The 26,060-nt window shown below is 43.0% G+C and overlaps 1 long non-coding RNA gene across 1 annotated transcript; it reads left to right on the forward strand.

Moving 5' to 3' along the window:
* The first annotated feature begins 3,927 nt into the window (after positions 1 to 3,927).
* On the forward strand, positions 3,928 to 25,525 carry LOC123000264 (uncharacterized). Its single transcript, XR_008956509.1, has 8 exons — positions 3,928 to 4,178; positions 4,606 to 12,831; positions 15,032 to 15,193; positions 17,961 to 18,079; positions 20,614 to 20,740; positions 23,079 to 23,164; positions 24,993 to 25,076; positions 25,187 to 25,525. It is a non-coding gene; the product is annotated as an uncharacterized LOC123000264 (long non-coding RNA).
* Positions 25,526 to 26,060: the final 535 nt, after the last annotated feature.

A 26,060-nucleotide genomic window follows, 5' to 3' on the forward strand; every position in this document is an offset into this window, starting at 1 on the left:
TATTTCTTTCTTTCTATACTAATTTATTTTACATTTTAAAGAATAATACAATTTAAAGCAAGAGTTAAACTACAACACCGAGCTACAATTAAGTGATTCCCTGAATTAAGTAATTTGAATATCCTCAATAATCAAATCTCTTGTTTCTTAGTTATACATCTAATACCCTCTTTTATGTATTTGTGCAAATTCACCTTACTTATTTTACATTCCAAATCTGAAAAGTTAAACACCTGTAGTCTTTCAAATCTGATTCTGTTATTTCTGCAACTCTCATTCATGATAGCCTGTTTTCCTCACGTGTTTTGTATTTCCTGACTGTGAGTTAATCGTTGTAAATTTATCTCTTGTAATTCTTTGAAGTCTGTATTTTCAGTTGGATATCTGCAGAATGGATTTACAATTGTTTCTTCCAGGTACCCAGGGACACATAGGTAGCATGAATTTGTGCCTTCAAACTGTAGGAGGACCTGCTTGTAAGAAACTCAGGGAAATTTCCTATCCACCTGACTCCAGCCGGAGCTGAGGCCAAAAGAGGTAAGTTAGTACTATCTTACTTGAGGGGTAGGGTTGCCAGTTTAGCAAATAAAAATATAGGACAGCAGTTAAATTTGAATTTCAGAAAACAAGAAATAATTTTTTAGTATAAGAACAATTGACCCTTGAACAACATGGGTTTGCACTGTGCAGGTCCGCTTAGACAGGGATTGTTTTTAGTAAATACAGGACAGGACAGTAAATGTATTTTGTCTTCCTTATGACTTTCTTAGTAACATTTTCTTTTCTCTAGCTTACTTTAAGAATACAGTGTATCATACATGTAACGTGGAAAATATGTGTTAGCCGACTGTCTATGTTATGTTTATGTTATCAGTAAGGCTTCCGGTCAACAGTAGGCTAATAGAAATTAGGTTTTGGTAAATTTTGGACCACATGTGGGGTCGGCATCCCTAACACCTGCAAGCGTTCAAGGGTCAACTGTAGATCCTTTTTCTAGAGATGGGTCATTTTGTAGTTCATCCACTATGGGGTCTCCTTTGAGAGTTTTCACCTTACACGGGGTCTCTGACCCTACACCGTAGCTGTTGTACTCCCCCAGTCTACAGAAATCAGCAAATGCTTTCTAGACAGATTTAGTATGCGCCTGCTTCCTTGCTCACTTTCCTTCCTTCCTTCCTTCCTTCCTTCCTTCCTTCCTTCCTTCCTTCCTTCCTTCCTTTTTCTTCCTTCCTTCTTTCCTCCTGAGGATTTCCCTTACTTTCCAATTGAGCTTTGCTCTGAATAGCAATAGGGGAAAAGTTACTTGAGACATTAAATACTTGCATTTCAGTGTTGCCTGAGCTTTACGTGTTGAGTAGTGCCTAAGGACTTTGTTTAAAGTCCACAATTAGCACAAAGTGAGACTGTATGTCTTCTTTATCTTGCCAGTTTGCAACAGCTCATACCTAGGAAAAGAAGGCATTTTTGAAAGTATATCCAAATTCCATCCAAAGTTTTTGGAAATGAAGAAAAATACACAATTTAAATCGTCTCCAAGCTCCTTGTTTTAATGTGTATGTTTCTATGTTTAAAGAATCTTCTTGGCCAGGAAGTTAAGTTTAAAAGCATTTCAATTTTTCAGTTAAGAAAATATGCGTATGTCGGGGCGCCTGGGTGGCTCAGTCGTTAAGTGACTGCCTTCGGCTCAGGGCGTGATCCCAGCGTTCTGGGATCGAGTCCCACATCGGGCTCCTCCGCTGGGAGCCTGCTTCTTCCTCTCCCACTCCCCCTGCTTGTGTTCGCTCTCTCACTGGCTGTCTCTCTCTCTCTGTCAAATAAATAAATAAATAAATAATCTTAAAAAAGAAAAGAAAATATGCATATGAGAAAATGCAGGTGGTTTTGTGAATGAGAAGCTTAGGGGAAGAAACCAAGAACTAAAATGCATATCATGATGAGTACAATAAAAATTGGAATATAAAAGTGACTGTCTTTCAGAACTTTGAAAGTATGGGTTTTATGCCTTCTAACCCATTTTTTTGTTTTGTTTTGTTTTGTTTTGTTTATATCAGAAAGCTTCCAAGAGTTCTTTGTCGCTTTTGTAAAATGTCAGGAGGATGTGGCTAAATGTCAGTCTTATTAAAATTTATTCCGCTTGGCGCATGATGGCCCCATCAATCTCAGCTTGGAGAGATTTTCTCTATTGTATCTTTAGTTACTAACTCTATTCCCTCTCTCTTTTCTCTTCCGAGAATTGCATTAGACCTCTTGGATTGATCTTATGTGTCTCTTAACTTGTCGGTCATATTTTCCATCTTTCACTTTTTTATCTGTCTGGAAGCTTATCTTGACTTGTCTTCTTAATCCATAAATGGGGTCTAGATAAAAAGAAATTCACTTCAGATATATCTAAATTCTCACTTATAGTTCACATTTCTCTTTCACAGTTAAGATACATTAACTGAAATAGAGCCTTAACCATTAATATACACTTTGTGATAATTTTCCTAAATTTTATTAAAAGTTTACCTATCAGGAAACAACGATCTGAAGAGGCTGGCTGATTATGAATATTCATGTCATCAATAACACATAAAAAACAAAAGTAACCAGTGGCAGTGTAGGATTAAAATATATGGACTCTGAATTGAGTCTAAATGAGTCCACAATGGTTAAATAATCTTACCAGCCTACTCCAAAATGAAAATATCCATTTCTAACAAATATATTTTACTCTTCTATATATAGCAGGAGCAGTTATTGAATTTTTAAAAAGATTGTGTTTATTTATTTGAGAGAGAGAGCGTGCACAAAAGAGCAGGGCGAGAGGCAGAGGGAGAGGGAGAAGCAGACTCCCCACTGATGTGGGGCTCCTTTTGGGGCTTGCAGGGGTGAGGGACTTGATGGGGGGGTGGCGCTTCACACGGGGCTCTGCCCGGGGCTCGATTCCAGGACCCTGAAATCATAACCTGAGCCGAAGGCAGAGGCTTAACTGACTGAGCCACCCAGGCGCCCCACAGTTCTTGAATTTTTAAATGTATCTACAGGTATGCGCTATTCTCATCAGCCTAGCTCCAAGCGAAAATATCAACCTCTAACAAGTACCTGCCTTAAAAATAAAGGGTAACTATGAAATACATAGACAAACTTTGAAAACTGAAAGATTCTTAGTGTAGCCCCTTCATTTTAATAATGAGGAAGCTGACCCACACACATTAAATGATTTGTCTAAGATAACACAGCTAGAAACAGGGTATCTTTATCCATATCTCATTAGAAACCATTCGTTGTCTTAATCATCAGCATGACTGATGATTGACAGTGAGATGTAGCCTTGGACACAAGCCTAACGTTGAAGAGAAGAGCACAGATTCGCCTCCGAGTGAACCATACCACAATGACCACCTCAACACCATAGAGCCCAACTATTACAGACTCCAAGCCCTGGGCTCACAAAGGTATTAAATTAGGGAATGGGACATAACACAGTAAACTGTTACTGAAAAAGGACTTTGGGCAGTAATAGACACATGTGAATAAAATCAATCCACAATGTGGCCTTACAATCTCCATATTAAAACCATGCCTAGGGGCGCCTGGGGGCACAGCGGTTAAGCGTCTGCCTTCGGCTCAGGGCGTGATCCCGGCGTTATGGGATCGAGCCCCACGTCAGGCTCTTCCGCTGGGAGCCTGCTTCTTCTTCTCCCACTCCCCCTGCTTGTGTTCCCTCTCTCGCTGGCTGTCTCTATCTCTGTTGAATAAATAAATAAAATCTTTAAAAAAAATTAAAAAAAATAAAATAAATAAAATAAAAAATAAAACCATGCCTAGTCCTTCTTATTTACTTATCTCTCAAAGCCTCCTTCCCTTCGCTGTCTTCTTTCCCCATCAAAATCCCCTCGATAATGTTTTTTTTTGTTTTGTTTTGTTTTTTTATTTGACAGAGATAGAGACAGCCAGCGAGAGGGGGAACACAAGCAGGGGGAGTGGGAGAGGAAGAAGCAGGCTCACAGCGGAGGAGCCTGATGTGGGGCTCGATCCCAGAACGCCAGGATCACGACCTGAGCCGAAGGCAGACGCTTAACCGCTGTGCCACCCAGGCGCCCCCCCCTCGATAATGTTTTAACCAGATTATACCTCCATAATTAATTTTTCACATGACAGGGGTAGGGGTGAAAGGTGTACAGCACATAGGCAAGGTAATTTCCCCTTCTTCCGGAATTCCACAGACTTAGTCTTAAGTATATAATTGAGCAATTTTCCCTACATATTTAATTTAAGGGTAAGTCGAGAATAAAGCATTCTTTTCCTTTAAGATAATAAGATTGCTGCCTCATGCACGTCACGACCCATAATTCGTAAAAAAAAAAAAAAAAAAAAACCACACACACACACAGAGAAAACAAAAACTTGAAGAAAAACAAAAAGCATTAAACTAACCAAACATTTATAAGACCAGAAGTACCTCTGCCTATGAATCTTGCTAAATAGAGGATTAAATAGCTTTAAAGGAATAATCTAGAAATGCCTCTAACTCCGAAATTTACCAGATAAAGGCTTATGTCCCTATAAAGCAAAAAGAAAATAGTAGAACCCTAACCTCTAATTCTGTTTTCTTTTTCTAAGGTATACTTTGTTCTAAATATGCAACCGTCTTGATACAGTATTCGCTTCGTGCTTTGATTGTGTATGGCCGTGGCAGCCAAAAGGACTGTTCATTCTCATCATGTTGTCAAAAGGTAATGAAAACTGAGGATTTCTCGGTGGTATTGATGACATGTGAGTACAGCCAATTTACAGTTATTCCAGGATCCTATTTTAGGCCCGTGTTGATAATAGAGTCCCCGCTGTGTTATTTCTTTAATAATGTCTTATATTTTTGAGTCAATTGACATTCAATTTGTTGGTGAAATTTGTATTACAGAAATTATCATCCCAAAGTATGAACACATACAAGCAGACTTCTAGCTTCTTGAGGTCATGGTCTCCCGAATTCTGAATCTTAGGGGTTTGCGCCTAGGGCTGCTTAGCCCCTGTCTGTAAGGTTGGAAAGTTCCAGCTCACACTGGAATAATTCAGATCCTCCATACATGACGGATAAAGAAAGCGATGGCAGCAGATCATCAACCCAACATTGGCTCAGGCTCTAACTGCTGGTAGGACCTGATCCTTGCACCCCAATATTTGCAGGACATTGATTCCTCATTTATGCTTCTGTGCCTGAGGCCTTGCCTTCCACTTTAATAGGTTGGAAACTTGATCGCCACTCTTCTCCTTATGCTTCACTGCCCTACCCCCCGTGAACTGGACTCTCCTCCATTTCTCCAGTTTCACCTAGCCCCGTGAGTGAATTCCCCTTCTGAGTGCCACTGTTCTGTGACCAAGTACCCAATAACTACTCCTAGACCTCTTTCCTTCTGGAACGTTTCCAACTGCCTGGCATTCGGATGTTTGCCAGCCCCCTGCCTCGCTGAGAGCAGTGTGGCAGATTCAAACCCAGATTTCGTCACCTCTAAATCAAGGCTATGCTTGTCTGCACCAGATCCTTCTAGATCTATCCTTATATTTTTACCATGTTCCCCAAATGAGAGATTTGGTGAAGGAGGCTCTGCAAAGAAACCCACTTAAGAACCCAGGCTTCCTAAACAGTTACCTTGCAGAGGCAAAAGCCAACTCTCTTCATCTAGTTGATGTCGGTGTTACCAAAAGTCTCAGTGTTTCCGAAGGGGGATATTCTAGCAGGCCTGGGGCATGGATGCAAAGATGGCCCACCGTAAGCTGACCTTCACATTTGGCAACAAAGTCAAATTTAAAGCTTTCTGGATCTGTAAATGAGTCTATAAAAATAATTAGGGTCACCCCGGTGGCTCAGTTGGTTAAGCATCTGACTTTTTTTTTTAAGCTTCTGACTCTTTTTTTTTTTTTTAAGAATTTATTTATTTATTTGACAGAGATACAGCCAGCGAGAGAGGGAACACAAGCAGGGGGAGTGGGAGAGGAAGAAGCAGGCTCATAGCGGAGGAGCCTGATGTGGGACTCGATCCCATAACGCCGGGATCACACTCTGAGCCTAAGGCAGACGCTTAACCGCTGTGCTACCCAGGCGCCCCTAAGCTTCTGACTCTTGATTTTGGGTCAGGTCATGATCTCAAGTCTGCGTTGGGCTCTGTGCCCAGTGGGGAGTCTGCTTGAGGATTCTCTTTCTCTCTTGCCCTCTGCCCCTCCCCCCATGCCCTCTCTCTCTCAAATAAATAAGTAAATCTTTAAAATAAATACTTAAGGGAAGCTTTGGAATAATAGCCATTAGATTTGGGGACTCAACGGGCATCCAACATCTGGAATCAATGTCTAAGGCAAAAGGACAATAATGCCCCTACTGTATTTTGACCTGAAAGCAGAACTTACTTTGCAGAGCTATAGCTTAGTGTTTTCAGCACAACGTGGGTCTCGTCTCTTAATCTTTATTTAAGATGCCCTGATGATACCTCCCTGTTCAAAGCTACGTGGCACTGACAACAGAGTCCGAATGGATGAAACTCCAAACTTGCCTTGGATCATGCCACTGTTTTAGGTAAAAGCAGAGGGTAGGTCAGCCTAAACCATGCAAATAATTGTCCGTGACAGCCAATGGAATATGCCTCTCAGATCTCCTACTGCAGGAAGCATAATCAGCCTCCAGCCCTAGCTGCTGGCCACACTTCTCATGGTCTGCTCCTGGCCAGTGACTGAACGTGGCAGGGATACTAAGGAGACCATTCCTGGGAGACAGGTGTGCCAATGATGAGAGAGTTTGGCTCAAGGGTTCCCTTCTAAACTTGCTGAAACTTTCTGAGAACCATAAGCAGGCTGTGGCTTTCCTCCTTCCCTCCCTCCCCACACTTCTCCTTCCCTATCTTCATGGGTCTCAGACCTGCATCACGGTCTAATAGTTCTCCCTGTCGCCTTCTGCTCCCTCCCTACTATCCCTCGCAGATGTTTTCCCCAGTAAGTGTCTTACATATCCAATTCCTTCTTGGCATCTGCTTCCCAGAGAACCCAGACTAAATCATCATTTGACTATTTTGTTTTGTATGGACAATTTAAAACCACACATCATTTCTGAATTCAGGGCCAAATAACATTCATTAAAAGGACGAAGAACTAATAATGAAAAAATTTGTATGGCAATTATATCAATCAGTTGACTCTGTTGACTGAAACACAGACAAGAATATTCCAGGTCCGGATAATTTTAATAGCTTCAGCAAGGCCCTATAGATTAGGAGAGCCATTGGAAGAGCCAAAAGGAAAGAGGTGGGGCCAGTTCTCCTCGTTCTCGGTGCACTGGAATGAACTCATGGAGAAAGGTGTGCAACCTAGAAACCACAGCACTGCCCTGGAGCTTGGCGGGGGATACATAGGGCTCTGAGAGCTGTGTTATCCTCTCATCATCCATCCACTCAGCCACACAATAAAGTCTGCTGGGCACTGGCTGTACAACGAGCAGTGTGGTGGGCCCTGAAGATAACAGAGCTCAGACAAGAGCCTTGCCCTCAAGGCTGATAGAAGCAGACCTTTCCCAGCCATCACTTTGCATTTTCCCTTTTGCTAGGAACACAGGTGTCTGTCAAAGGGCATGCCTCTAGAATTCCTAAGTTTCCAGACCCTGTCCAGAAATTTACGTGACCCTTATCTATTATTAAAGTTTTTTGTAAAAGATAAGTACATGGGATTTGGTTATAGTTTCCTTTATATTTCTTATTTGTTTGAGATTTTTCCTATTAAAATTCAGCAAAAGTGAAAAATGGTTTCGCAGACTTAAAATATTTTTCCTTTTTTATGTGGAAAGATTTCAAACTTAAAGTTGAAAGAATATGACCGGTACCAAGAACATCCATGTTGTTCCCTCGTTGTTAGCATTTTACCACCTTTGCTTTATCATTTGATCTTTGTCTTCCTAATATTTTTTCCTCAATTTTGAGGGTAAGTGACATACACTAAGACTTTTTATCTCTACATAGATCAATGTTTATTTCCTAAGAACCATACAGTTATTAACTTCAATAAACTTAACACCATATAAGGCCTGTGTCTAATCTAATCTGCCATTGGCCCTGGTGTCCCAGTGTCGTCGGTTAGCCCAATAACGTCCTCTGTAGAACTTTTCCTCCAGTACGGGAGTCAGGCTAAGGTCATGTTGCATTGAGTTGTCATGCCTCTTTAGTTTCCTTTAATCAAGGACATTTCTACTGCTTTCCTTGACAGTTTTGAAAAATATAGCTCCCCCACCTTTCTTTTTCTTTTTTTTTGTTAAATAGAATGTTCTTCGCTTTGGGTTTGGCTAGTGTTTCTTCATGATAAGATGCAAGTATGCATTCTTGGCCACAATACTACACAGATCGCGTACCCTTCTCGGAGCAGCACCTCTGGCTGTACCTGATACCCACCTGGTCTTCACTGGTAACGTTGATTTGGGTCACCCCAGTCGAGGTTCCGATTTCTCCATTGTCTAATTGCTCTTTTCTTCCCTTTTTGCAACTAATAAGAGGTTTGGGTGGGGAGACACTTTAAGACGAAGCTCCTCATCAAAATGCCTAGACTGAGCATCTATGGGTGGTTCTTGCCCAGTGCAGGCTTTCCTATGAGTGGCCACCTCCAACACACCTTCACGTTGGCCAGTGAGCCCTGAACAAGGGTCTTCCTTATCCCCAGTTATTTATTTCTCTGTTTATTATTACTTATTACCAACTATGATCAGTATGGACTCGCAGATTACTATTTTTCCAATGATTTAGAATATTAATTATTTTGGTGCTCAAATTGTTCTGGATTTGGCCTATGGGTGCCCCATCAGGCTGGCTCCTGTGTCTTTGTGACATGCCATGGTTTTTGGGGTTTTTTTAATGACTGTATTTTTAATAATAAATTCTATTACTGAAAAAAAAAGAAAAAGTACAAGCAGATTTTTTAAAAATGCAAATTTTATCTGAAAGAATTTCAGGCTTCTTTGTTGTTGCTTGAATGGTATTGTTTATAGTCCTTTTGGTTATAAAGGTTTTTTTTCTTCAATAAATAAAAATTTCTTGAGCATACATAGTGCATCCCATGTGCAAAATTCTATTAAGGCACAAAGGAAAGGTAAGAGAATTATAAACTATGGTCTTCCTTACATTAAGGAATTGATAATGTAGTTTTAGACAGAAGATCTCTGAGGGCTCTTTGAATGTTGAATGACAAATGAAAGCAAAACACATAAAGATAGTCAGAAGTTAAGTAAAACCACCTCCTTCTTTTTTTAAAATTTAAAATCAATTAATTAACATAGTGTATTATTAGTTTCAGAGGTAGAGTTTAGTGATTCATCAGTTGCATGTAACACTCAATACTCATTAATTACATGAAGTACCCTCCTTAATGTCCATCACTCAGTTACCCCATCCCCCCACCTCTCTCCTCCAGCAACCCTCAGTTTGTTTCCTATAGTCAAGAATCTCTTACGGCTTGTCTCCCTCTCTAATTTCATCTTATTTTATTTTTCCTCCCCTTCCCCTATGTTTTATTTTGTTGTGTTCCTTAAATTCCACATATGAGTGAGATCATATGATTTTTGTCTTTCTCTGACTGAGTTATTTCACTTAGCATAACACTTTCTAGTTGCATCCATGTCGTTGCGAATGGCAAGGTTTCATTTTTTTGATGGCGGAGTAATATTCCATTGTATATATACACATCTTCTTTATCCATACATCTGTTGGTGGACATCTGGCTCTTTCCATAGCTTGGCTATTGTGGACTTGCTGCTATAAACATTGGGGCACATACGCCCCTTCAAATCACTATATTCGTATCCTTTGGGTAAGTACCTAATAGAGCAATTGCTGGGTCATAGGGTAGCTCTATTTTCAACTTCTTGAGGAACCTCCATACTGTTTCCCAGAGGGGCCGCACCAGTTTGCATTCCCACCAACAGTATAGAAGGTTCCCCTTTCTCTGCATCCTCGCCAACCTCTGTTGTTTCCTGACTTGTTTATTTTAGCCATTGTGACTGGTGTGAGGTGGTATCTCATTGTAAAAAACTCCTACTTTTAATGAGTTGCAAGGGAAACCAAATCAATTCGACCTGGTGCCAGCCCTGCCTTCCTGAGTTCTCCCAGGCACTGTGGACAGCCTGAAACCCACACTTTCCAGTCTTGGCTGCGCACAGGGAAGCATCTGCGAGGCCCTGGGGGCAGGAGATAAGCAGGGGCTGTTCTTCCCCAAAGCCAGCGGGAACATCTGCAGATGCAGAAAGCTGACATGGGTGTTTGCCTGTGGTTTTCAGTTGTACTCTGGGAATCGCCCCCTGTGTGGCTGAGGGACTGGAGAAAAGGAGCTTGTCTTGATCTGTGCTCCGTGCCTCCTATCGTCCCCGTCTTATCTCCAGAGGTTGTTTAAGTCCCTCGTTCCCAGTAATAAACTTCATACTCAAGCTATTTAGGTGGCTCCTGTTCGCCTAATAGAATGTGACTTATCAGTTTCTTCTTTATTTGTCATACACTTGTACATTTGCCGTGAGCCGGGCACTCTGTTTCACAAATATCAACTCGTCTGATCCTCATAATAACCCAATGAAGTAGGCACTATCATTTTTCCCTGATAGGCACGGAGGTAACTTGCGGAACTCACAGAGCCAGTAAGTAGTGGAGGTGGGTGGTATCCCTTCTTATAAGGACACTAATCTTATAAGGACACTTATAAGGACACTATCAGATCCAAGCCCCAACCTTATGACCTCATTTCATCTTTTTTCCTTCTAGTTTTATTGAGATATAAGAGACATACAGCATTATAGAAGTTTAAGGTGTACAGCATGATGATTCAACTTACATACACTGTGAAATGATCACCACAATAAATTTAGTTAGCATTCATTATCTCGTATAGATGGAAGAAGAAAGAAAGAAAGAAATGGAAGGGAGAGAAGAAAGAAAGAAAGAAAGAAAGAAAGAAAGAAAGAAAGAAAGAAAGAAGAAAGAAAGAAAGGAAGGAAGGAAGGAAGGAAGGAAGGAAGGAAGGAAGAAAGAAAGAAAGAAAGAAAGAAAGAAAGAAAGAAAGAAAGAAAGAAAGAAAGAAAGAAATGTATTTTTCACGTTTTTAACTTGTGGTGAGAATTCTTAGGATAACAGCTTTCCTGCATATCACACAGCAGTGTTAGCTTCAGTCATCATGTTGTACATCACATCCCTAGTATTTATCTTATAACTAGAAGTTTGTGCCTTTTGACCACCTTCTCTAACTCCTCCACCCTCCACCCCCTCATGGAATCTTAATTACTTCCATAAAGTCCCCATTTCGAAATAAAGTCACATGGGGGGTTAGGGCTTCCACAAAAGAATTTTAGGGGATTCAAACATTCAGTCCACAACAGAGACCAAATTAACACCAACAAATAATCTCACCTATTATCATTATTTTGTGTGGCACCAAGAATGCAGTGTCTTTTGCCCGGGCTTTGAAGGAGATCCCTGCTTCAAATATTTTTTTTAAATTAGAAATATATATATATAGAATGATATTAAATATAAAAATATAAAATTATATTAAAATTAATATATAAAGTATATTAAAATTAGAATATTATATGTAATATCTCTATCATGGGAACTTGCCCAAGTTACTTACTGTGGCTGAGCCTCAGTTTCCCCATCTGCAAATGGGATAATCATACCTATTTCATAGGGTTGTTGTATTAAGCAAAATAACAATACAAAATTCATCATCTGGTACCAGCCACACAGTAGCTGCTCAGTCTACCGTAGCTCCCTGCTTTGAGTTCTCTTCAAATGATGGGCACAATTCAGGGGGTCTAGCCTAGCTACTTGGCTCCAACAGCACTCTCGTTCCTGATTATTTGTCGACCCCTATCAGTCGCATTGTAGGAGCTACTCTACTTCGGCTCCCTCTGCCCCATGCCACCTCTTTGAGTGGACCTTCCTCTAGAGACCAGCAAGGTGGGGACCGAGGTGGGGACGTGCCCCTGCAGCGGCAGAGAGTTGATTTTTCTGGGGCGGGGGTAGCAGAGGGGCAGGGTGAGGGCATGTGTTCCGTGGTGTGGACCACAGCAAGAGCGGTGCCACGCAGAGCCCACAGCATCGCAGGTGCTCCTGGGACGTCTGGATTGGTGACTACAGCGGAGGAGGACCTTCCCTTGCGGGGCTAGTGCTGCGGCGTTGGCCTCACTACAAGCCTGGTCCGAAAGCTCCGCCAGAGTCTAAGCCTCCAAGCCTCGCGAGTCCCTTCTAACGCCCTTGTGCTGGAGTCGTTCGTGTCTGAAGCTGAGCCTGGCGCGAAGACTCAGAGGTACGGCCGCACGGTGCGTTCGGACTAGGTTCCACGGGCTCGGGACTGCTTCCTCCCAGTGCCTACAGCAGTGCCGCGGAGCTGCTCAGGAAATTCTTTGTGGAACTGTCGACGAATTGGCCGCATAAAAACTACCCCAGACTCACGCATTGGTTATCGCACGGGTTCTGTGGTCAGGAACCTGGGAAGAGCTTGGTGAGGGAACTTGGGTTGAGGTCTCTCGTGAGGCTGCAGTCATCTCAAGACCCTCTGGGGGAGGATCCCCTGCCAAGCTCACTGATGGGCGGTTGACGGGGGCTTCAGGTCTTCACCATGTGGACCTCTCCACGGGCTTCCTGAGGGTACTCACAATATGGCAGCCTGCTTCTCTGTCCCCAGGGCTTCCCCACAAGGGAGCAGATGACTTTCCCCAGCGTGAGTGATGGGAGACGGACGGAGAGCCACACACAAGCGAGACAAAAGTCCTTTTATAACCTAGTCTCAGAAGTGACGTCTCAACGTCACACTCATTAAGACGGCTATTATCAAAAGCCAGTAAGTAGCAAGTATTGGTGAGAACGTGGAAAAAATGGAACCCTTGTGCACAGCTAGTAAGAATGTAAAATGGTGTATCTGTTACTGCAATGAAAAATAAAATATTTAAAAAGATGCCAAAAAAAAAAAAAAAGACTGTAAAATGGTGTAGCCGCTGTGTAACAGTCTGGCAGTCCATCAAAAAAGTAAGCATTGAATTACCGTGCGATCAAGCGATTCCCCTCCTAGATGTATGCCCAGAAGAATGGAAAGCAGGGGCTCGTACGCCCATGTTCATGCAGCATTATTCACAAGAGCCCCGATGTGGAAGCCGTCCAAGTGTCCACTGACAAGTAAATGTGGAAAGAAAATTCTGGCACAGGCTACAACATGGATGAACCTTGAGGACATTATGCGAAGGGGCATAAGCCAGTCACAAAAGGACAAATACAGTATGATTCCATTTATATGAGGTACCTGGAATAAAACTCCCGGAGAAAGAAAGAATGGTGGTCACTAGAGGCTGGGGGCGAGTGGGGAGTAGTTTAATGAGGATAGAGTTTCAGTCTGAGATGAAGAAAAAGTTCTGGCAGTGGACGGTGGTGTTGGGTGCACAACACTGTGAATGTCATTACACTGAGCTACACACTGGAAGATGCCACTCACACCACACATCTGGGAGCAGATCAGCTGGGTGATTCTGGGTTGGGGTCTCTCTCAAGGCTAAACCACACACTGAACCATGCACTGAAAAATGGCTAGTCAATATTTTATTATATATATTTAACCAGAATATTAAACAACTAATAAAAATAAAGAGGTGACATCATTTCTACCCAAATCTGTCAGCTAGAAGTCAGTGAGTAGATCCAGCCCACACTCAAGGAGAGAATTAAGTTCTACCTCTTGAGGTAAGGAGCAAAAAGAATTTGTGGATATATTTTTCAAACCACCATACCTTTCAAAGGCTTCCAATCCAAAATAGACATAATTCACGTAAAGAGAGAAAAATACATAAACCACTTGCACGAAGTACTTGTCACGAACTGCTTTAATGGATGGACTTTTATGAGGAGATTGATCTAGAAGTCGAGGGTAAGTCTTTATTCTTACGTTGTCAGTTACGCTCGGCATTCACCTGTTCACACATGTGGGACTTGAAATCTGAATTGATTTGCTACAAAGAATAAAATACTGATGAAGAGGGGGCGCCTGGGTGGTTCAGTAGGTTAAGTGTCCGACTCTTGATTTCAGCTCAGGTCGTGATCTCGGGGTTGTGAGACCGAGCCCCATGTCGGGCTCTGTGCTGGGTGTGGAGCCTGCATAAGATTCTCTCTCTCACTCTGTCCCTCCACTCAGCCCCACTCGTGCTCTCTCTCTCTCTTAAAAAAAATTTTTAAAAATCTTTAAGATACTGATAAAGAGATAAGATATTTCATCCAAACTCAGTGAGTTAAGATTCTTTTAGAAAGGAGATTCTACCTTTAATGATTTCAAATCAAAGTACCTAACGACTGTATTTGGAGTTGTAGCGGCACAATATACAAAGATTGAAGTCTGTATAAATCGTAACTCAGTTGTGATTCACTTTTGTTGAATTGCCGGGTGTATCTAGAGACCGTATTCTGAAGGGGCTCTTAAGGAATTCCCCTGTGACCTCCATGCATTTAACACTGTGGGCCTCTCAGTCACAGAATGGAACGGGGGTGGTCCTAGGCCTAGTCAGAGCGGGTTGGGGCCAATGATAAGCAGAAGCATCCGTCTGCTGGTTCACTAAAGCCCTCACAATGCCCTCCAGTTACTAAAGCCCTATGACCTGCGCACGATCATAAGCAAATAGAGAAAACCCACATGACAACATTTTCCACTTCTTTCCAAAGTAATGTGCTAACATACATGCTCTTAATAAGTTGTCTCTCTCTCTCTCTCTCTTTTTTTTTTTAAGATTTATTTATTTATGAGAGAGAGAGCGTACTAGGAGAGGCAGAGGGAGAGGGAGAGAGAAGCAGACTCTCGGCAGATCACACGCAGAGCCCAACACGGGGCTTGATCCCAGGACCCTGAGATCAGGACCGGAGCCGAAATCAAGAGTCAGCTGCTTAACTGACTGAGCCACCCAGGCACCCCAAGACATTTTCTTATGTAGCTTAATTTTTCCTGTGTATAACGAGTCTTATTTATTTTTTCTTTCTGATTTAGCCATCTATTTCTTCCTGTACAGGTATCTTCCACTTTGGGAAAGCTGGCTAGTACGTACTCTCGCTAACTGAAAGGAATCCAAAGAGGATTTTCACTTTTACCAGAAAAGGTGAAAAGCCAAATGAGCATGGAGCATCTGTGTTGCAGCAAGCCCTGAGAGAGGCGCTGCGGAGCCCCAGCACAGGTGTGCCCCTTGCAGGGGAACTCCACTCAGCCTCTCGGCATCAAGCAGCCAAAGCTTTGAACTGTCTGTGAGCATCTGTGCTTTATCTTTTTTTTTTTTAAAGATTTTTTATTTATTTATTAGACAGAGTTAGAGACAGCCAGCGAGAGAGGGAACACAAGCAGGGGGAGTGGGAGAGGAAGAAGCAGGCTCATAGCGGAGGAGCCTGATGCGGGGCTCGATCCCAGAACGCCGGGATCACGCCCTGAGCCGAAGGCAGACGCTTAACCGCTGTGCCACCCAGGCGCCCCTGTGCTTTATCTTGATTTATTTTGTGCATCCTTTAGCAAGATGTGTCCAAGATCACATCGGAAAAGCCTGAGAGAGGTGATTTTGGCGGTCTGTAACACGCCCAAAATTTCCATACACATTGATGGTAGTTGCTTCTTTGCTTTATGCTCTTTCTGCTTACGGAAGTTTTCCTAGGGACACTTCTTTACTTTTGGAGAGCCGTGGAAACCTCTAACTTCTTTTCCCTTCTGAGAAACCAAACTGTTTCCAATTTAAGCTAACACTGCACCGGCTTTTTTTGTAATATTGTATCTGCTTTCCTTCCTCTTCTTTTTTCTTTCCCCAGAGCATATTACAGAAGAGTTTCAGCTATTTCTCAATATTAAGCAGTTGCTTTCTGGGGAAAGGAATCAATCAGCAAGAAAATAAGCTTAAAAAAGAATATCAGCACCTTCCCTTTTGCTTTTTGTTATTTGACATGCCTGTGGTCACATCTCCTTCAGGAGACAACGGGACTTTATCAAAAGAGTCATACATTCAGTATAGCCAGTTTTTAACAAAACTGAGATTTCCGTGTATTGGGGGTTCCTACATTGCATGTTTCCCCCAGCTCATTGCTTTTTCAAAATTTGTTCCCTCTTCCTCACCTTATTCCTTCCCCTCCCCCTCCATCTCGCTTTCTGTATTGCAGGTAAAGGAGTTGCCCGTTCTATTTCCATCTTTGGTGCTTGCCAACAGTGCTATCCCCAAAGGTCACCTCCACTGCTCAGGAATTACCCAATATCCCTCCCTCCCCCTCCTTCCTATACAAGCAGAGGTGTCTGTGGGCTGGGAGGTTTTTTTCTTTTGTCTTTGTAGGGGAGCTGGGGACAGCTGGGAGGTGTTGTTTTATTTGAGGGAAGTGTGCTAATATGTGCTTTTCCACTCCCCTGCTCGTGGAGGAGGAGACAGGAGTTAGACTAATTGACAACTGAAAATTTTTTAAACGGCTGGCAACGAATCAGGGCTCACATGACCAGGGCTGTTCCCTGACATCCCATCTTGTTTAGTGCACGAGAGACGTTGTAATGGACAGCCGACATACCCCCTCAGACTCCAAGGTCACTTTCCTATTGCTAAACCTTCGAATCTTAAAGGTCATCATTCTCAACATGAAAGTAAACAGTTATCACCAATTGAATCATTTCTTTTATCTTTTTTTTAAAGATTTTATTTATTTATTCAACAGAGATAGAGACAGCCAGCGAGAGAGGGAACACAAGCAGGGGAGTGGGAGAGGAAGAAGCAGGCTCATAGCGGAGGAGCCTGATGTGGGGCTCAATCCCACAACGCCGGGATCACTCCCTGAGCCGAAGGCAGATGCTTAACTGCTGTGCCACCCAGGCGCCCCTGAATCATTTCTTTTAAAAGGTTGGCTCATTATTAACAGTCAGTCCACAATCAGAAGTCTCTCAAGGAATGGCACCATATTTAAGACAGAGCTTTCTGTAAAATTCTGAACATGTGCTCTACTGTTTTCAGTGTAGTGAAGCAGATATCGATGTTCAGGTCTGGGTTCCTCTAGGAAACCGACTCTGAGGTGCAGATGAGCGTGCAGGACATTTACCAAGGAATGGTTACCGAATCTCACCTGAGGGAGGGTGAGGAAGGGAAGGAATCCAGGATTGGGCCAATGCAAAACTGGGCTGCGGTGAATGAAGTCTCAACAGAAGCTCCCGTGGGCCCCGCAGAGAGCTCTGAACTTGGGATGGCCTCTCAGAGCTGCCCCATTTGTGTCAAAGTCTAGGTCAATTAGTCACTGGATGTGGGCCACCCTGGGAAGGGTGTAGAACCTTCTTTTCAGATGAGGCAACTTCCAAAAAGGCCAATAGCTGAGAGCTGTGTGCTGGCAGCCTCCCACAGCTGAGAGACATCACCTAAGGGGGTTTTGGGCGGTGCACTAGAGTGTTCACTACCATCAGGATGCCCTTTTGCAAGAAGAACACCCATTGTGAGTCTGAAAGGTTGTATTCACAAAAACCTATGGTAAGGTTGTCTCTGTGGTGTAGACAGAAGCCTCTGTTCCTCAGGGCTGGTCCATGGCTACCCGGCAAGCCCTGACCATAGCTGTCAGACAATGAAGAGTAGAGAAGCAAGTTTATGCTAAACCCTCCTCCCCCCTTCCCCACCAAGTCTCCTCCACTGTTCACACATTTCTGGAAGGCAACTTAGATGACCCCCTCCCCCACCACCGGCCCCACCCCAGGACAGGGGAAGAGTTGGTTTTCTAGCTGGGACCAAGGCAGACCTCACGCCTGCATTTACTCCTCCTCCAGTGTTATACCTGCCTTAATTAAAGCTTCAACCAAACAAATCCTTTGTTGTTCTCATACTTAAATTAAGTCCTGCTTCCTGTCCTTTTGTGATAACCTGAAAATGTGAACCAAGGTGAGGAAGGGGCAACTTTTCTGGAACTATAATTGTCTTTGCTTCTCTTTTTCCTCCCTCCTCTGTTCAGTGAATCCGGAGCTCGGCACTCTTTGAATGGGGTACAGCTCTCAAGCTTCCTCTCCACCCTCAGCAGGAACCCCTGCAGGAACTTTCTAACGCCATTTTGGAGGAAGGATATCAAACTTGGTACCACCTTCTGGCATTCTGAAATGATTTGTGTTAAACCCACAGAGGGAAATGGAGGAATAAGACAAAATCATTCGAAACCTAAGAGAAATCACTCTTTTATGTTAGGAAAAGAGAACATATTCCTATTTCCCTTCAAAGTTTTCTTTTGGAAATGAGCTTTGTAAAGAGGCACATTAGAACGTATCACAGGTTCTGTGACTTGTTTATATTTGCAGAAGAATTTTTGATTCCATATCTTATTTGAATATTTGGGTTTTGAATACAGAATAATAAAAAAAATCACCGACTATAGTCTGACTAGAATCAAATAGGGCTTTATGTGTATATAATGCAAAAACGGTTGGTACTAGTGTGTAAGGAAGAGATGAGTGTGAATTCAGACCCCTTTATAACTTGTTAGAGAGGAAATTTAGAGGAGCTGATACGCCTTTGATGAAATGAAGCCTAGCATGTTGAAATCAGAAAGTTTTCTTCTATTTAAAAAGAATTTTTAAGTAACGAGAGAGAAAAATCCTGAGGAGCAGGTTTTGCGTGATATGAAGAGTTCTGAAGAAACAGAAAATCAGTTCTCCAAAGGGATCTCTCAAAGATTAAGAAGGTAAAGAAGAAATAATCCTTTGGAGGCATCAGATTAATCTCTTTAGTCTCACTCATAATGTGCATGATTTCTGTCTTGCCTATGAGAGAAAATACTTCTTTTTAATTTTTTTGTTGTCTTAGGGTTCCCACTGACTTTCATGCTGATGACAGTGAGTGCTAAGAGCCATTCATTCCAGAAAGAATGCAAGATACAGCCACGGGCCAATCAAGTTCTATAACCCTCACTCCGTATTTTTCCTTGCCTGTAAAAGAGAAGCCATGAGAGATGAAGTAGGGGACCTGCAAGGAGTTCCATATGTTCTCCATCGTGCTACAGCTAACAAGCAGTCAAGCCACTATTTAATCCAGGCATGGGCTGTTCCGAAGTTCATGCTCCCTCCACCACCCCAGCCTGACTCCTGAGAGAAGTTTTCTGAGTAACCATCAAGAATCCGTGACCCAGAAAATGGAACTGAAAAATTCCAAGAAAATGCCAGGGGCGGAGTCTTACAATGCAAATAGATTTCAGATGAATACTGTAGGAAGAGAGAACTTAGAGACTTTTAGTTGAGGGCAGAATATCTGGTTCTTATAGAGTTTACTTGATTTGAGGTTCTAAATATAGTTCATGTGCAGTTTTCCCAGGAGAGCGTTCATAGACCATATCAGATTCTAAATGATGCCCGTGCCGTTTAAATAATTTACATGCTAAACTATCAGAGAAGTAGACAAGGACAAACAGAAAGTAGAAACAGATTATGCTAGCAGAAAAGAAAGAAGGCAAAGAGAAGGAAAAGAAAGTAAAGAAGGACGAAAAGGGAATGGCTAGAGCGAAGAAATTCTTACCACCTCTTCCTCCCTCTGTCCCCACTTTCCCTTGCCCGGTATGTTTGTCAGCTGCTGAAGAACGGGTGATGGCCTCGAGACTCACAGAACTCATATCAAGAGGTGCAAAGGGATTCGAGGTCCTTTTCCTCTGTCTTACAGACCTAGGGATAGGACTTCTACCCTCAGAGGGGCACCATTTTTAAGACAGGCCCTGAGTTGAGATATCAGCAGATATGGCCGAACTGAGCCACAACCAGAGTTGAGAAAGTTAATCAGAAGTCACAAAGGCATCAACAGTTAATAGCGTAGCAAGCTAAATATATATTATAGCATGTTATATATAAAATTATAGCATATTGTATAAAATAGAGGTATCATAATACACATGCATTTTGAACTGAAAAGACATTTGAGGTTTCCTACCATAGTTAGTGGTAAGAAAAAAGTGAAAGAAAAAGAAAAAAAAATGAATTGTTGTCAAACCAGGTAACAGAGCAAGTTCTGAGTGTTCTCTCTGAAGTTCTGAGTTTTCTCTCTGGGTGAACCACTGACCGACTCATTTTTACCTCACTTACTTTTTTTTTTTTAAGATTTTATTTCTTTATTCGAGAGAGAAAGTGAGTGAGCAAGAGAGAGAGAGCATGAGCAGGTGGAAGGGCAGAGTGAAAAGCAGACTCCCCACTGAATAGGAAGCCCAATGCAGGGCTCGATCCCAGGACTCCGGGATCATGACCTGAGCCAAAGGCAGATGCTTAACCGACTGAGCCACCCAGGCGCCCCTTTACCTCACTTCCTTTTTCCAGGTCATCAAGTTTCCTACTATCATTCTATCACCCACAGGAAGTTTTCTCTCATTTGCACAAATTCAAATATGGTAAAATTAGTTATAAAGATAGAAATTGATTTTTGGAGGTCAATATTTGAATAAAGCTCAGATTTATAGACCTGGAGATTTCTTATTATAACCACATTTTAAGTGATCAGAAGACACTCAAATACACTGATGGAGGACGCCTGGGTGGCTCAGGTTTTGTATTTGTATTGTTTTATTTGTATTATTCAGAATAAGAGAAGATGATACTGCGTGACAAATAACTTTAAAAATCTCTATAACTTATTTCTAGCTCACGTTGCATTGAAGGTTGACAGCGGTTTTGCTACACAGACTGTCAGAGACTCAAGGTGACACTGGCTCCACTCTTTTATGACACTTCCATCTCAGCACGTGGCTACACGGGTACCATAGCAAAGGTACAGTGTGAGCTCAACTAAATCCTGTTCGCAACCCAGTGGCCAGAACCGGTCACATGACCCCAACCGAGGAGCAAGGAAGTAGGAAGGAGAGCGGTGCCAGATACGGTGATTCTTGTAAGCTCTACCACCTGATGTTCTTGGGATTTGTGGAGATTGTGTCAGTATTAGCATCAATTAATTCGTTAATTAATTAATTAATTTTTGAAAGAGAGAGAAAGCGAGCCCGGGGGGGGGGGGCGGACAGGGAGGAGCAGAGAGAGAGGGAGAGAATCCCAAGTAGGCTCCACATGCAGGACAGAGCCCTATGTGGGGCTCCATCCTGAGACCCTGACATCATGGCCCGAGCCCAAATCAAGAGTCCGAAGTCCAACCAACTGAGCCACCCAGGCGCCCCAGTATTACCACCAATTTAGAGACATGATTAATAGAATTTTTATTTAAAAGGCAAGACAGGGGGCACCTGGGTGGCACAGCGGTTAAGCCTCTGCCTTCGGCTCAGGGCGTGATCCCGGCGTTATGGGATCGAGCCCCACATCAGGCTCCTCCGCTATGAGCCTGCTTCTTCCTCTCCCACTCCCCCTGCTTGTGTTCCCTCTCTCGCTGGCTGTCTCTCTCTCTGTCAAATAAATAAATAAAATGTTTTAAAAAAAATAAAAAATAAAAGGCAAGACAGAAAGGGAGTTGGGGTGTCAGCTTATGCAGAGTTGAGATTTGATATAAGAATTCTCGTAAGTTAGGTAAGTTTCCATATTTTAGTAAGTACCGAATCATTAGAAAAATCAGTAAAACACAAATTCCTAGTCCCTTATCCCTAGAGATTTTTAATCCAGTTAACCTGAGGCACAGTCCAGGAATTTGGATTCTAACAAGCACCTCTGAGAGTTTTCGTGCTGGTGGCCTTCACGGTTTGATAGACACAGATTATTGGTTTCTGCCTTATTGACATGGATACATCAGGATTCCAGCACGTGTGAGAGCGTCTGTGTATATGATATTTTATTTCGCGGAGCGGAGTGTTAAGAAGCAGATGGCGGTTCTTCTATCTCATTGATTTTCACAAGATAAAGCCTTGGTAGAAAGGGACCCGAGAACTTCAGAGGGGTGTGGAGAAAAACAGCTGAAAATGCCAGGGAGTAAGTAGAAAGTTCGCAGAGAGAAGCTGCGGATGATAAAGGACCAGGAGAGGTTGCAGAAAGAGAGTAGAAATGAGGAGAATGAGCATCCCCAGAAGACCAATCGTGTTCCTGGATACAGGGATTAGTTTATCTGGGTCAACATATGGTCTGGTGGGAAGAGAAGGTGCTGAAAGGCACCTACAATATGGCCAAGGATTGTTGTGATGGTTTTTATTTAGAACCACTTAAGCGAAAAACAAAGACAGTGCTGAGAAGGGCCAACGTAGAGCTCAGTTCACTGTCATTATTTGAAAATGTGGTAATTTACTAACGAAATAATCAGAGACATGCACAGATAGCACGTACGATGTTTTTGCAACTTTTTTATAGTGAGGGAAAAATTGGAAATCACCTAACCATTTGCCAGTTGGAAATTGGTGAAGTACATTTAGCTTTATCCATGCTATTGGGATGCTATGTAACCATTAAAAGTGTTTGGGGGGCATCCAGGAAAGAGCAGTGTATTAGTGGGTTTATAAAAATCTCCTTCCAAGGCTCACTGGAATGAATAAAAAAATACACCAAAGAAAGCACCATCCAACAAAGAATCTAGGGGATTTTCTCAACCTCATATCACAGACTTCAAGAAATACAAAACAATTAAGCCTAAATTGACATAAAATTCTGGGAATCAACTCCCTTTTTGGAGTGAACTGCACAAAGTGGTGAGAAGAGGCTGAATTTCTGAAAATCCCGCTAAAAATAATTCTCACTTTGGAAGGACAGGAAATAGGGGCTTGAGTTGGCAAGAGAAAAGATCTGGAATGTTCCACTTGGGGCCCTTTTTCCTCCTTGTAAAACCAAACATCAGTCGAAGGCCACAGTGGTGGGAGAGAGTCCAGAAATAAGCTTTTAGCAGCAGTTGTCTCTGAGGGGCTGGCAGCTCTGGACAGAGCGAGCTGGGTGGGGGAACGTGTTTGCAGCCACACAAGACACGACTTTCACACCACCCGGCAGGGCCCTGCCTCCAGCTTTGATCAGCGGGAGAAGGGAGACAGACCCAAACCTCCAGACCCACCACCATCCACGGGACAAGGTAGACTATTCCTTGGACCCGGCCTCTAGTCAAGGCTTTCAACACAAGAAAAAAAAAAATGAATGGGGAAATTGTTCCCAGCTTCGATGGCTCATGGAAGCCCTGCTCTCCCCACTCTCCTCAGGCAGCTTTGGGACCCATACGTATAAATGATATAGATCCAAGCGTCAGCCCACCCACATGCCTCAGGGAAGAAGCAAACAAGCTCAGGTAAGCAGGGAGACAAGCAAAAGACTACGTGGGTATTGTTTTGGGAGTGAAGGGCAGGCCCATGTACGACCGCGATGACCTCAGAATGACTAAGTGAGAAGAAACCCATCTGGGTGTCTCTGTGATAATTCTGCCCCCCAAAAGAAAATAAAAAAAGGAAGAAGAGTGGATGTGAAAGGAGCTCAAAACACATCAGAAAAAGAAGAGCTGATGTTGGAAGAAATCACAGAACATTCCTTCTATTCCTACATAAATTCAACAACGGCAACCAGGTATAATGAAAATAACAGAATGAAGAGGCCTGCAGAGCCCCAGAGCCCCAGGACTTACATTGTATGCAAGAGTCTGAAGACCCCTCCATGCCTCCCTTCAGAAAAGGGTTGTGGACATTTTATGAAGCTGTGGTTATTGTATAAAACCGGTAGATGGGGGGGAGGGGGACCCTGGGTGGCTCAGTTGGTTAAGTGGCTGATTCTTGATTTCAGCTCAGGTCATGATCTCAGGGTGGTGGAATCAAGCCCCACATTGGCTTCCCTGCTCAGCGAGGAGTCTCCCTGAGGATTCTCTCTCTCTCTCTGCCCCTCCCCCTGCTCATGCTCTCCCTCTAAAATAAATAAGTACATCTTTTTTTTTTTTAAATGATAGGTGGGAAAGGGTGTAGGCACATTGGCGAGCCAGAGGGGAGTATTGAAGTGAACACCGTTGACTGCTTAGCTAACCACACATTCTCCTTCCATCTTTCCTGACAGAATTCCCACTGGGTTTAGGTGTCCACCCCTCCTCACGTAGCCATGCCCTTCAGAACACTCTGACCCCACCCCCGGGCTCTGTATCTGACCAGGCCTTGTTCATGAGCGATTAGGTTTGCCCAGGTGACTGTTGTTGGTCAGGGAGGGCATATGACTCAAGTTGATGCCATTAGACTTGAAGAACAAATTGATATTCCCAGGGAGAGGGATGTAAGAAGGGACTAGGCAGCCTTGATTGCCACTGGAAGCCATCTTGTGATGATGAGGAGAACAGGCTTGAAGATGAGGCCCCGAAGACAGCAGAGGAGAGAGACAGAAAGCACCTGGCATCCTGATGATGCTGTTGAGCCCGTCCTGCCTCGGAACTTTCTGTTGCTTAGTTGCTCGTGCCAACTGAAGTCACAGTTTCCCACCCCAAATACTGCGGCTTCCCCTCTCCCTTTCTTTTCTAGACACTGTTGGTATTTCTTTCACACTTAGTGCTTATTCCTTTTGTAATTAGGAAAAAAAAAGATATTTATATTTTGACAAGTTAATATAGAGGAATGCTTAAAGACATTAAAACTATTTAAAATGTATTATTAAATTAAAAAGCAGGTTACAAAGTTTTTAAATGACACGATAACAATTTTATTTATTTTTTTATTTTTTTTAAAGATTTTTATTTATTTAACAGAGAAGGGGGGGAGCAGCAGGCAGAGGGAGATGGAGAAAAAGGCTTCCCGCTGAGCAGGGAGCCTGATGTGGGGGCTCAGTCTCAGGACCCTGGGATCATGACCCGGGGTGAAGGCAGATGCTTAACTGACTGAGCCACCCAGGTGCCCCAACAATTTTATTTTATAAGGTATACATAATGCCCTGTATGCACAGGAAAAAAACCTGAAGGAATGCATGCCAAAATAATGGTAGGACTATGTGTGTTCTTCTTCTTTTTTTCTTTTTGTCAGGTTTTTTTCCTCCCCTCTATGATGAACGTATAATGACTTACATAGAGATTGAAAGGATAAATAAAAATTTTAATAAAAATTGAGTTACTTTGATTTGGCCAATAAATACTTCCATTTTTTTTTCCCTGCCAGATTTGCGTTTTTCATATTTTGCAACCATTCCATTAAAGGAGAAAGAAGAGCTGGCGGAACCTGCTCTTCCCTCCAGCCCCAGCGGTAAGCACAGCGGACTCAACCATATTGTGGATTTGGGCACAGCTGGTCTCCCTGAAACCCCACAATTTTTCCCATGGAACCCTGAAAACATTTCCTCTCTCTTCTCGCAGGGGTGAACTCAGCATTGGTGGCGTGAAGATCGGGGCTGATCCTGGTTTGTCCCCGAGGGGGTCTACTTCAGGCACACAGCAACTCCAGTGCCTGGTCATATTACGATGTTATACTTTACAGACCAGCAATCCAAGCAAAAGATGGTTTTCTGTGTCCTGCAAATAAATGCTCAATTCACAACTGCAATGAGAGATCGGTCTGCAGCATCTCACTCCCTCCATCTTCATGTTCCTCTTCGTTGTTTTCTTCGATCTTTTCTTATAAGACTGTTTCTCATTCTTATCATACACTATATGGCAAGTTCTTTGTATACATTAAAAGGTTTAATTCTCATAAAACTTCTAATAGGTTGGCATTATTAAAACTACTTTACAGAGAAGTCTTGAGGCAGAATCTCTCAACTTTGGTACTGTTGGCACTTGGGGCTAGGGGGCAGTCCTGTTTAGCGGCATCCCTGGCCTCAACCCAATTGATGCAGTAGCACCCTGCTCTCCTCCCACGGAGCTGGGACAACCAAAAATGCCCCTAGACATTGCCAAATATTTCCTGGGGCAGGAGGTAAAATCACCAGTTAAGAATCACTCTCCGGGAGGTGTCTCATCGCCGAGTTGGAAGTCAGATTTTTGAATCCAGGTCTGAATCAAAGTATGCTTTTAATCATTATGCGCTGCATTGTTTTGCCTACCTTTACCTTCTGCATTCCTTTTCTCTGCCGTCAGGCACACTGCACTCTCCCCCTGCCATAATGCACGCAGCCTGGAACTTTCCTCCTTTCCCCATCTGGCTTAGGCAATTCCGATCGGTAATCAAAAGACAGTTGGACACAGCTGTCACCTAGAGCACCTCCACCTCCAAATCGTAAATTTCATCATG

This window comes from Ursus arctos, unplaced genomic scaffold (genome assembly GCF_023065955.2).
Source record: "Ursus arctos isolate Adak ecotype North America unplaced genomic scaffold, UrsArc2.0 scaffold_30, whole genome shotgun sequence".
Taxonomy (NCBI): domain Eukaryota; kingdom Metazoa; phylum Chordata; class Mammalia; order Carnivora; family Ursidae; genus Ursus; species Ursus arctos.